Below are 12396 nucleotides of genomic sequence, written 5' to 3' on the forward strand. Positions count from 1 at the left end.
AAAGGGGTATAAGTATTTGACCCAAAACCCCAGACTTCAGGTTACTTCAAGGACTCAAGAGGAATCTCTGCCAGTAGTAGAGCTGAAGAGCTGATGAGAAGTGCTGTCCTTGCCAGTGACTGTGCTTTGTTGGGCTATCCTGCAGTTGCTGCTTCTGCCTGTGAAAAGGAACAAAGACTCAAATTAGTTTTTTCCAAATTTGGTATTTCCAAGGGCTTGGACTGAGCTTGTCTCCTGTTTTTGAAGCCTCAGGGACAGCAAAGCAAAGGCTTCACCAACCAGTCTCTGAGCCTGCATGCTGTAGACTCTAGCTTGCAAGAGGGTGCCATTCCAGGTCCTGGGCCCCTGGAAGTGAAGTTCTGATGAAATCCTCTGTAACGATGCCGGACAAATCTGTGCCACTTCGCTAAGGACGCCACTGCATGAAGCCATGAGGCCACCTACACCTGGATCCGTGGATCACACTGAGGTGCGTCGACCCCACCGTCAATGTAGGCCCAACGTCACTGCAGCCGCTGATGTCCGCACAATCTAGTGAGCTGGAGTGTCTTAAACCCAACGTTTGTAACACCCGACTCCGTTGCAGCTCTTGTGACCCTGTGACATGATCGTGACATTGCCTCGCAGCATCTTGACTTTGCTGGAGGTGCCCAGGGACTGACTCCTCACAACCAATGCCGCCTCACCTCCACTGCTCTGCAGCAAGGGCCCAACGCCTCTTTGTGGCCTGAACCGATGCCGCATCAGATCCAGCAACGTCTACCTCCCAGACTCCAGGCACTTTTTCTAAGGTACTGTACCTAGGGGTATGTGTGACTCCGTAGTCAGCGCCAGTGGTGTTGCATTGAGGGGAACGACTCCGTCATGATGCTGCCTTAACATCAGATTGTAACATTTGTGCCTCTAAGCACTATTTTCTGTTTTTGATTGCAAAAGTCACATTTTTTTATAGTGTATTGTGGAGTTTTATCATGTTTGGTCCTGTCTTATTTAGATAAATATGTACCATTTTTCTAAAGTAGTGTGGTGTCCATTTTGTAGTGCTTTCACTGTATTACTGTGTGTGTTGGTACAAATACTTTACACATTGCCTCTGGGTTAAGCGTTTCTGCTCGTGCCAAGCTACCAAGAAGGTGAGTGGGGGTTAACTGGGTGTGTGTCCCCTTTACCCTGACTAGAGTAAAGGTCCTTGCTTGGACAGGGGGCAACCTGACTGCCAACCAAAGACCCCATTTCTAACATACTGCCACCAATTCCATTATTACTACTCAGAGTGTACAATACTTGTCACTGAAAATTGCAGGCATAAATTGATTGGGGGTGTAAGAAGGCAAGCGTGGTAAATTAAATTCTCAAGAGTTATCCTAAAATGCTCTTTTGAAATTAATGGAAAACACTTGTTAGATTTTTTTTAAGAATTTGAGTGACCAGAATTAAACCAGACGCATACACTGAGCTCTAGGAAAGGTAACAACAACAAAATCCCAAAAAATGAGTTTATGACCACCAATATCTTCTTCATCTTCCCCATTGCGGCCTAATAATAGTAATCAAAATAAGGCACTGTCTTCTTAGCAAGTTTCAAAGTATTTGGAAGCATAACCCTTTTACTACTACATATCTACAGTGAACCAGATCTTCCTTCTAATGCTTCTGTACAGCACTCTCACTCCTAAGGGACAACTTGCATCTATTTCATCCTGGCTTTTCTGGCTTGGCAAATATCTCAACAATTCGTTCTCTCCTGAGTTTCAAGTTGAAAGGCTGAAGGTCAAACATCCTGAGTGCAAATAGCGTGATGGGTATCTCATAAACTGGCTCTTTTTAAAATAATGTAAACTGTAATTCTTTTTTTACACAGGGCAAAGTCTGGGAGATTTAGTTAGATTTGATGAATGGAGTACTCTGTCAAAATGTGATGGATATTCCATATACCGTATCACAAGTGCCATAGGCTATGACATACCTGCAATAGAGTGGAAAGGACGTCTACCATAATTGTGATGGTGTATCCCATCCGCCAAACTCTAAATAAATGTCTAGTGTTGTTATCCCTTACAGACAGAATTCTTCTAATTAGTCTTGAGACTTCCACAGTTGCCAGCTCTTACTGTCACTATGTGACCTCCTTGTCAAAGATCATGCCTTTTTACTCTCCATGTGATGAAGTGGCAGGCAATTTTTTCTTCTAAATTGCTACAGTTGAAAAATATTAAATCTGATCACTGGGATGTCCCTTTCAGGTTCAGTGGATTTTTCTGTGACATAGCATCATTGCTGTTTCTTCTCTATGAGTGACGGACAAAGACAGAGAGGAGCATGGAATTTAGCTACTCAAATCTGCCTCACTGGAGGATCCTTATCTTGTCCCGATTGAACATAATTTCAGCTTGACGGCAGCAACTAGGTTCACTGGATTCTTAATATGTCTGTCTCCTCCGGCCTGATGTTTGTAAAATGGGTATTAAATGCCTTTGGTTAATAAAACTGTTCTTGATCCCAATGATTGAAGAATTTCTGACTACTTACCTTGTTTCCCACCCGAGCCAAATTGATCGAAAAACATCCAGCGAAAAAATTGTCTGCCTACCTGAAGTCTCAATATCTTCCATATGCCTTCCAGGTTGTCTTTCAGGGAGACCAATGAATGGAATCAATGCAGGTAGCAACTAAGAGATGACCTTTGAGTTTGATGACACAGGGATGAGACAGATGGCTTGCAACTGTTGGACCATTTTGTGGAATTCAATATGATTTATTAGTCCTTCTTTGTTTTCCACCTCACCTATGTTGGTTTAGAGGACTCGAATGGTTCTCTTCTTTTCTAAAAAATCACACAAGTCTCTTTCTTTCCACCCTTTTTGCTCTTCCAAAATGGTATCGCTAGTCGTTTTAATATTTATCTCAAGTCGTTTTAATATTTATCTCAAGTCTCTTAGAGATCTAATAATTATTTTGGGATTCATTCTCTTTCTTATGTTACTGACATACAGCTTGTGCTCAAATTTGATCAAACCTCATCATTTGAAAGCTGAATGATCTAAATCTTTCCTAAAGTGAGTGGGTATAAAACAGAGATCATTCTGATAGGGGATGATGACTTCAGCAGGACTTTCAAAAGATTCTTCTGATAGGGGAAAATTATGTCTGCTGATCCTTCTACCTGTGGCCTTCTGAGCTGGGACCACTTTCCTCACTGGTTTCTGTCATCTAAATGTTTATATGTCTACTTCATCAGGTTCACCCAAATTAATATGGAAGTGTGAGGCATCCTATTTGGAATACTGTGATTCAATTTACTGTGTCCTTGAGGAGTACTGTATTTCCAAACGTCAATGTTTCCTGAAGATGGCAGTGAGCGACAACAGTTGCTTGTGTAGGTGTGATCACCTGTCCTCGGCTCATTGCTGCCTTCACTAGCTTACGGTAAAGTAAATGATATAGTTCAAAGTACAATGTTTTACTTAACAAACTTTCTACTGAAAGCTTTCCATCTCCTTTTCTTTCTGAGAATTGGGTCCATTAGGGTGAAGCAAGATTACTGTGGTTCCTTTCTCTCTTCTTGTTGCTTTCCCATCACCTCAACCATCCATTTAGTGACAGGGGAGACGTCTGTGTGCTGGGGTCAAGCTTTGGATTTCATCACCTCTTGAGATATGTTATCTTTAGAATTCTAGGCAGTTTAAGCAGTTTTTACAGATCCACCTATTTTGTTTAATAGCTTTTTACTATGTTGCTTCTCTTCTCTGCATCCTAGATTTCTATTGTCAAGGTGCCTTTTCAATGAAAGTGTACTCGATAAATAAATGTTTAAAAAAACACATGTGGATAAGGTAAAGGTTCTCCTTCCTTTGTCTCAAAAGTTAGACTTTACTTGATATAGAGTTGAAAAAGAACAAAAGTATATTTACATTCTTCTAAAACAACAGGATTACAAAGTCAATATAAATAGGAAATATTATGCAATAGTGGGCAGCCTTGTATTTTCCTCCTGTGATCTAGTATTTAGGAAAAATACTAACTTTTAAATATCAAGTTACAGAAATATCGGAAAAAAATATCATGATCCAAAAATATTGTGATGCATAAATACAGTACAATTGTCAAAAATATCGATTTTTTAGGTGAGTAATATCATTGCCAAGAATATTGTTTTTGTTGATATCGTTTTCAATAACATAGTTGTAAAAATATTGTTTTTTAAATCTCTTTATATGTTTTGGATCATGTAATATTTTTAAGTGTTATTGTTTGTATTTTTGTTAATAATACTTTAACCATAGTTTGAAATTTTAAGTGATCTATAATTTTTAATTTATTTTCTAAATGATTGTGTTGTGTAGGGATTCTAGGTTTGTAGGAGCCTAGGATAGAAAGTTAGTTAGGTATACTAATTAAGAATTCATTATTATTTTTTTAATAATTATGTCATTGATTAATAATTGTATAAATAATTACATTTTGAAAGTTATATATTTGGGGCAAGCTGGTGGGTTTGTAGGGGCAAGGGTTGGAAAGTTAATTAAGTAATAATTAATTAACGGTTAATTATTAATATATTATTAATTGTATACTACGGTGTTAACTACGTAAATTGTTTTATTATTACATTTTTAGTTATATAGTAGGTGCAGAATGCTGAGTTTGTAGGGGTATTGAGTGGGAAGTTAATTAAGTAATAATTAGGTAACAACTAATTATTAATTTATTAACAATTATTTAATTGATTATCATTTATGTTATTTGTGTTGTACTTATTTATTTTTGTTATATTTTAAATATAGAATACTAGGTTGGTGAGGGTATAGTGTGGGAATTTAATTAAGTAATCAGTAAATAACTGTTTTTTCATGAATAATTATTAACTTGTTTAATATTCATGTAATTTTTTTTTTTTTTTTTTATATTTATGATTTTGTTTTGATTTTGATTAGTTAATATTGTTCCTATTAAAAGTTGTATATTTGTTGTAAACTAATAGGGTTATTCAAATATGTTATGTGTTTGAAGTGAAGTACTTTCCCTACTCCTAAACAGAGTGGAATGCTTGAGACAAACAGTGTTGTTCTATAATAACGAAAAGGTCAAAATCCTTGGTTAGCCTATTGGTTGGTATAGTTAGTATGTCAGAGACTATTTTACATAAAAGTAATGATATTGACTATACAGTGCACAAACTAGAGTATCTTTCCCCGTTTTTAATTTAAATGACAATGATTCCCTCCTATAATATGCCTCATTATTAGTGGCCTGTAAATTTCAATGGGACTGGTAATTGGAGGAAGGTACTGGGTCCCTCAGAATTATACATTTTTGGTTTCACACACATATCTTGGCCTCTGAAAGCAGCTGAAATCCCCATGTGAAAATCAAAGAGAAAACGTATGAAAATCGGTATGGAAATGCCGAATCCTGCATACTGCTCAAAAACATGCAACCCCTGTCATTTCCATGCCCATGTAATTACGGGTAATCTTAGTAATGTTACTTCTATGACAGGAAAATATTGTGGATTATTATGGGCTAAATATGTTGTGGGCCAATAATGGTGGTGTGGTCGATAAAGGGATAGCTTAGACAATTGCTACCCAATCAATCGGGTTAGTATTGGCCACATCTATTAATAAAATGCAGCAGAGAAAGGCAACCTTTGCATTTGACATTTGCCCAATCACATCCTCAACTTTCTATAAAACAAATAGATCTATCTAGAAGTGAAAGGTGCTCCAGAGATATGGTATGCAATTTAATTTGTTCAGATTAAGCCAAAAATTAGCCTCAAAACTGTTTGTTCTACCTATATGAAGGTCTTTACAGAAATAAATCTGAAATATTGACTATGATTCCTGCCACAAATACCCCTCTGAATGCAAGACTTTATGAATTCTTGTTTAGGCAGCCTTTTTCACTTAGCTTTTGATGCCCAACAGTGCTATCATTTTCTAGAGCCATACATAGATTGATTCTGCCTACTTAAATTGACACCAGATAAAAGAGACCTTTTTTATTAGATTGTATACTTTTGCAGGGAATTCAAACATCTGGCCACTAATATATCTATTGGTCTAACCACAGTAAAGACTTTTAGGGGCATATTTATACTCCGTTTGCGCCGAATTTGCGTCGTTTTTTTCAACGCAAATTCGACGCAAAACTAACTCCATATTTATACTTTGGCGTTAGACGCATCTAGCGCCAAAGTTCATGGAGTTAGCGTCATGTTTTGGCGTGAACACCTTCCTTGCGTTAATGAGATGCAAGGTAGGCGTTCCCGTCTTAAAAACTCCCAGGCATGTGCGTGGTATTTATACTCCCGGGCAAAAATCACGCCAGGGAGTGGGCGGGGCAAAAAACCCCGCATTTGCGCCTCTTTTTAACGCCTGGGTCAGGGCAGGCGTTAAGGGACCTGTGGGCACAGAATGAGCCCAGAGGTGCCCTCCCCTGCCCCCAGGGACACCCCCTGCCACCCTTGCCCACCCCAGGAGGACACCCAAGGATGGAGGGACCCATCCCAGGGAAGAAAAGGTAAGTTGTGGTAAGTATTTTTTTTTTTTTTTTTTTTTGTGGCATAGGGGGGCCTGATTGGTGCCCCCCTACATGCCACTATGCTCAATGACCATGCCCAGGGGACATAAGTCCCCTGGGCATGGCCATTGGGCAAGGGGGCATGGCTCCTGTCTTTGCTAAGACAGGAGTCATGTTAATTCCGTCTGGGCGCCCAAAAAAAAATGGCGCAAATCGGGTTAAGACGATTTTTTTGCTTCAGCCTGACTTGCCTCATTTTGGGACGCCCAAACGCCATTTTTCCCTAAGCCGGCGCTGCCTGGTGTACGTCGTTTTTTTTCACGCACACCTGGCAGCTAATTCAATAAATACGGCGCCCGCATGGCGCTTCAGAATAGCGTTAGCCGGCGCAAATTTTTATTTGGCCAAAACTGCGTTAGCGCAGTTTTGCGTCAAAAAGTATAAATATGGCCCTTAATGTATTCCACTCAATAGTTCTATGAGATGAGGCTAAATTTGATGCCTAAATTCATATTATTTCTTATCTAACTGCTAAGCTATCAGCCTCATTGTGCAAAAGCCTCTTATCCAAGGCATTCTGGCTTAAATTATGCTACTTTAGATTATGAAAAAACTTGAAGATAAAAGGTGCATGATAAAGGGGCACGATGGGTACATTATCGGTATGGGATTTGACTTTGGCCACCTTAATGAGTAGCCCTGTTGAAGGAACAAACTGACCCTACCTCCAGAGCTACCAATGCTGGAGGTACAGCTAACTCCAAAGGTAGCGAAAATCTAGCCCATTAGGGTCCTCTAAGAAATGTGGAATTACCAGTGGATTTGTTATTTACAAGCCTGTTTCCTTGTAATTCCCCATTTCCCTCATACTTTCAGATCAACGTTTTGAGTGTTTTAGCTGATGTCCCCGCTGATCTCATGATTCAGATGGGACAAGTAACTGTTTATATCAGAATTAAGAGGACCCAGAGTTCATCAGAGACCAAAATCATGTTGCTTTAAGTACAGATGTATTGTTGATTGGAATTCCAAGAAAATGAAAAGTTGCAGTAGGACATTTTTACAACCAAATTTCTTGCAAATTGAAGATCACCATGATTTCATTGACATGACCTCATGTAGCTTTTCAGAGTGAAACCCATTCCAATCAAGTATTTTAAAGGCAATTAAAGTTCCCTTTCATTATCAATGGTGACTTCCAATCAACCATTACTGCAAATATGAACACTCAAAATCAGCCTAGTTAGGGGTATGAATAGTGCACAAAGAAAAACAACTTTGTTGACAAAATGCTCAGAGGAAAGTCCATGAGTTGTCTCTATCAAATTTGATTTCTCAAACATGTTTCTTAAGGCTACCTAAAACCATTCTCCCACACCACCCTTCTGAGGCGTACAGTCTTAAAATCGACTTCAAAATGTTGAGTAGCCAGAATATCATGGACAAAATATTGAGACTCAAAATGTATACATGGTAAGTATTTGTAGGTAAGTATGGGTTTATTTATCTCCAAATATACATGCCTTGAAATATAAATATTCTTTTAAGGTAGGTAAATGCGGTTTTAGGAATAATAAGTCTGAACATACTTATATAAACTTACCTTCTTGATGTGTTGGTTTTAAATATTTTGACTATAATATTTTGGTAGTATGATGTTTCTGTAGTCGATATTCTGACATGCAGCCCCCTTCTTAAGGGCTAGTTCAATTTTGGATGCTTGAAATACACCAAATGTTTTCCTCTCTCTATAGGGGACTTGTGTTTCCTGACTTGCACAAATAAATCTCCTAAATTGCACATTCCACTATCTATGGCCTCCTTTGGATCACAGAGATGGGGACCAGGAGGGAAAAACATCAATTCTTTGCATGCACACACAACATATTCATTACATGAGCTCCCCATACAAACACATTCAGACGCATGCACAACACAAACTCATCCATTCACACCACAGACACGCCCATGTACAAAACAAGCTGATCCAATCACATTGCAGAAATGCCCATGCACTCTACAAACACACCCACTCACATGACAGCCTCTTGCTTTCACCCCTCGGAGTCCCTGAGAAGGAGCCATCCAGTAGCTGTTCCAAAGCCATGCAAGACTTGGAAATCTCTATGGCCATTTGGATAGCAAGGCCATAAAAGGCCACATCTCAGACCATGCCTTGCTTGGTAATCTGGCTCCTGAAGCCACAGCAGCAAGACCTCCAGAGATTTCTGACATACCTGCATCAGTTAATCCAAGTCCTGCCCAGCACCTGCATTACTCCTTCAGTTTCTGCAAAAGTAACACAGGTGTGTGATGTGATTTCTCTAAAGGAAATAGAAAAGAGAGAGAAGTACCCATTAAGCAGCATGTGCGCACATGTTTGTGCAATTCTAGACTGCAGAGCGCCTAGCAAAAATGCACAGATTAAAGACTGAAAGCATTGCTAGTTGGCACAGATAAAAGACTGACAGCATTGCTACTTTGCACAGATAAAGACTGTCAGCATTGCTACTTGACACAGAAAAAAACCGCTAGCCTGAATCTAGAAATTGGTGGAATTGTACATTGCAGCATATTTTGGGTCCATATGCATACCGGCAATGAGGCTGGTACAAGGGTTGGTTCTTTCAAGGCACAAGAGTATAAAGCAAGCCAAAGATCAAGCTATGCAATAACAAAAGTGTATTGGTATGACTGTGGTGGGCAGCAGCATCCATGTATGAGTGATTGGTGCGAATGAGATTGCCCATAGTGTCAATGAGGTGTGAATGAGAACCAGGGAACCTACACTCCAGCTCTGTAGTAAGAGTTTCCAGCCACAACCAGCCCTTATCCCACCAATCGAGTTGGCTACCTTACAATATTCAACCCTAGTACGCAATGGCACTAGAGAACCTAGCAATCTACACTCTAACTGTCTCACAGTACCAGGTATCCAGCATCATTACTATAAATTCTTATTTCAAGCACAATCAGGAGTAGATCAGATTAACAAATACTATATTTTCCAGAAATCTGGCAACTCCAGAATACCAGTCCACACACCTGCCCACAACACAGCATTTCCTAAGAACAAGACACCTAGAAAGTAGACACAGGCAAACCTAGCATCAGTTTAGTCCTGTTTGAGTGGTTCCATTGGAACCTAAGAAGTATACAGTCTTCATGTGTCAGTGTAAATTACCCATCCTATGTAAACCTCTAGCTATCTCACATGAGCAATCCAAACCCTCTTTTGTACTGTTGTATTTAGGTGGTAAAGCGTCAATGTGGTCCATTCCACTAATAGAAATATATGATCCAGTAATATACCATTTTGATACCTTCTGCAGGGAGATGCAAAACTGTTCGATAGAAAGGCAAAAATGTTGTCCTTGGATAAGGAATCATTAACCCTGAAACATAGATTTCAGGATCTCCTCTCCTACATTATCACAATTAATAGGCTTGTGGTAGGAAATGACAGTCCAGAAGAAAAAACAAGTTCTATGTTTAATCAGGGTCTACTGCGGGAGTTGAAGGATGTGTTGGCCCAAGTCATCAATCTCCCTACTGACTGCGAAGAGTTGATTTTACTTAAGGTCCAACTAGATTACCTGATATCTCAAAGATAGAGTGACAGAAACAAGATAGACTCCCAAGTGTTGTTTGTACGACCTAGTAAGTCTTCTGCTGAAGATACCTTGAGAGCATCTGGTGTGGAATCCTTGCAAGTAGTGGGAGTACGAGGTCCCATAACTTCAGTAGAAAGGGAGAGACATAGAAAACTCAAGATATGTTTATACAGTGGTCGTAGAGGTCATTTTACAAAGGATTGTAGGTTAAGGGTGAAAACCCTAGAAACCAAGACCATGGTCAAGTTAGGCAGTTGTCATGGCTGACCAACTTAAACACTCTCTGGAGTCAAAAAACGGAACCTCTTGAGTATGCTGCAGGTTCCATACCCAACAATATGCACAATATAGACCTTAGGCCAGGTGGCAAATGCATTGCAAAGCACAGTTGCACATCTGAATGTTCTAGCAGAGTTCATGCTCCCAAATGGCAAGCATGTGCAAGTGTTGGCATAACTTGGCACCAGAAAGTTTGTAGATCAGACATTTTCAATTCAAATGCAACTTATTTTGACTATACCTAAACCAGTGAATTCCGTGGATGCTTGTGCTCTAGCTTCAGGGCCCATATGCTACCATATGCAGGAAATAACTTTGAACATTGGCACCATCCATGCGGAAACGATTCAATTTGATAACATTGATGTACCACAGTTTATGTGAATTTTAGGGATGCCATGGTTCACTCTCCGTGACCCATTGGTGCTTTCGTCCATACTCTCAATAGAGCTATACTCCGGTTGAGGTGCCTCAGAACTCAGGAACAGGGGGACCTGCTACGTTTTTATCACATGGTAGTGTGCCTTCGCAAATTTGTTGCATAAACATCCTTTATGTTTGTTACGCCATTTATAAGGTGCTATTTGACAAAAAAGAAGCCAATCAATTACATCCACATCGCGACCATGACTGTTGCATAGACTTAATCCCTGTGCAATCAGTGAACCAGAAACTGAACATCTGAAGCTCTATATAGAGGAAAACCAAGCTTCTAGATTTAATCGGCCTTCCCAGTCTCCACCCTCCTCTCCTTTCTTCTTTAACCCCCCAAAACAGAAGGGACTTGTGTTCCTATATCAACTCGCATGCCATAAATAAAGTAACTGTAAAATAAATGGTACGCATTACCGTTAATCCCTATCCTGCTGGATCAAGTTAAAAAGGTGCTAATTTTCACTAAACTTGATCTCCAGCAAGCATGTCATCTAGCCAGAGTCTGACATGGCGACGAGTGGCAGACCACGTTTCAGTCTAAGTTCAGGCTCTTTGGTTATCAGGTGATGCCCTTTGAACCCTGCAATGCCTGGGCCATCTTTCAGTACTTTATGGATGATGTTTTAGAAGGCTATCTAGATTTGTTCTGCATCATCTGTATTGACAATATCCTCATTTATTCAAACACAGTAGATGAACACATAGAACATGTGCTAACAGTGTTGGCTCATCTTCAGCATTATCATTTGTTCGCCAAACTTGAGAAGTGCTTATTTCACGTTCCCAAGATTGAGTTTTGGGTTACGTCACAAGCCTGAAGGAATCTAAATGGGTTAGCAGCAAGGTTTAAGTGATTCTCCAGTGGCCAGCACCTACAAAGGTGAATAGCTTGAAAACCTTTATAGGCATTTCTACAAAAGATTCATAAAGGTTTTTTCCACCACAGGCCATCCCTTAACTAGGCTGTTTCATAAAGAGATCCCTTTTCAGCAGCTCTGAGAAACCCACCAACCCACCGAAGAGCTGAAAACACGTTTGTGGAGGCACTGATCCTACAATATCCAGATTATCATCTTACAATTTATACTGGAAATGGATGCTTCCAACTCAGCATTAGGATCTGTATTGTCCCAAAGATATCCTGAGTCAGGACAGATACACTCTGTGGCACACTTCTCTCAAAAGCTGACAATTTGTGAGATTAACTACAAAAAATCCAAAAAGGAATTATTAGAAACAAAACAAGTGTTTGAAGAATGGCACCATTACTTCATGGGGGCAAGAATTACCATTTGAATATACAATTGCTAATATCACCCCATGCTCTTACTCTTACTCTGCGCTAATTGCTCTGGTATTTATTATTCTCTGATTTGGATTTTTATATAGCCTACAGGCCGGGAGTACAAAATTGCTAGGCAGAAATCTTATCACAGTCTTATGACACACGAGAAGGAAAACAACTCATTCTACAAAAAGGGTCACATTGTCCAAAGTTGAAGAACCCTAGATAGCCGTTGTAAACAAACATTTCCTGAGTGAC

This window comes from Pleurodeles waltl, chromosome 11, assembly GCF_031143425.1.
Source record: "Pleurodeles waltl isolate 20211129_DDA chromosome 11, aPleWal1.hap1.20221129, whole genome shotgun sequence".
NCBI lineage: Eukaryota > Metazoa > Chordata > Amphibia > Caudata > Salamandridae > Pleurodeles > Pleurodeles waltl.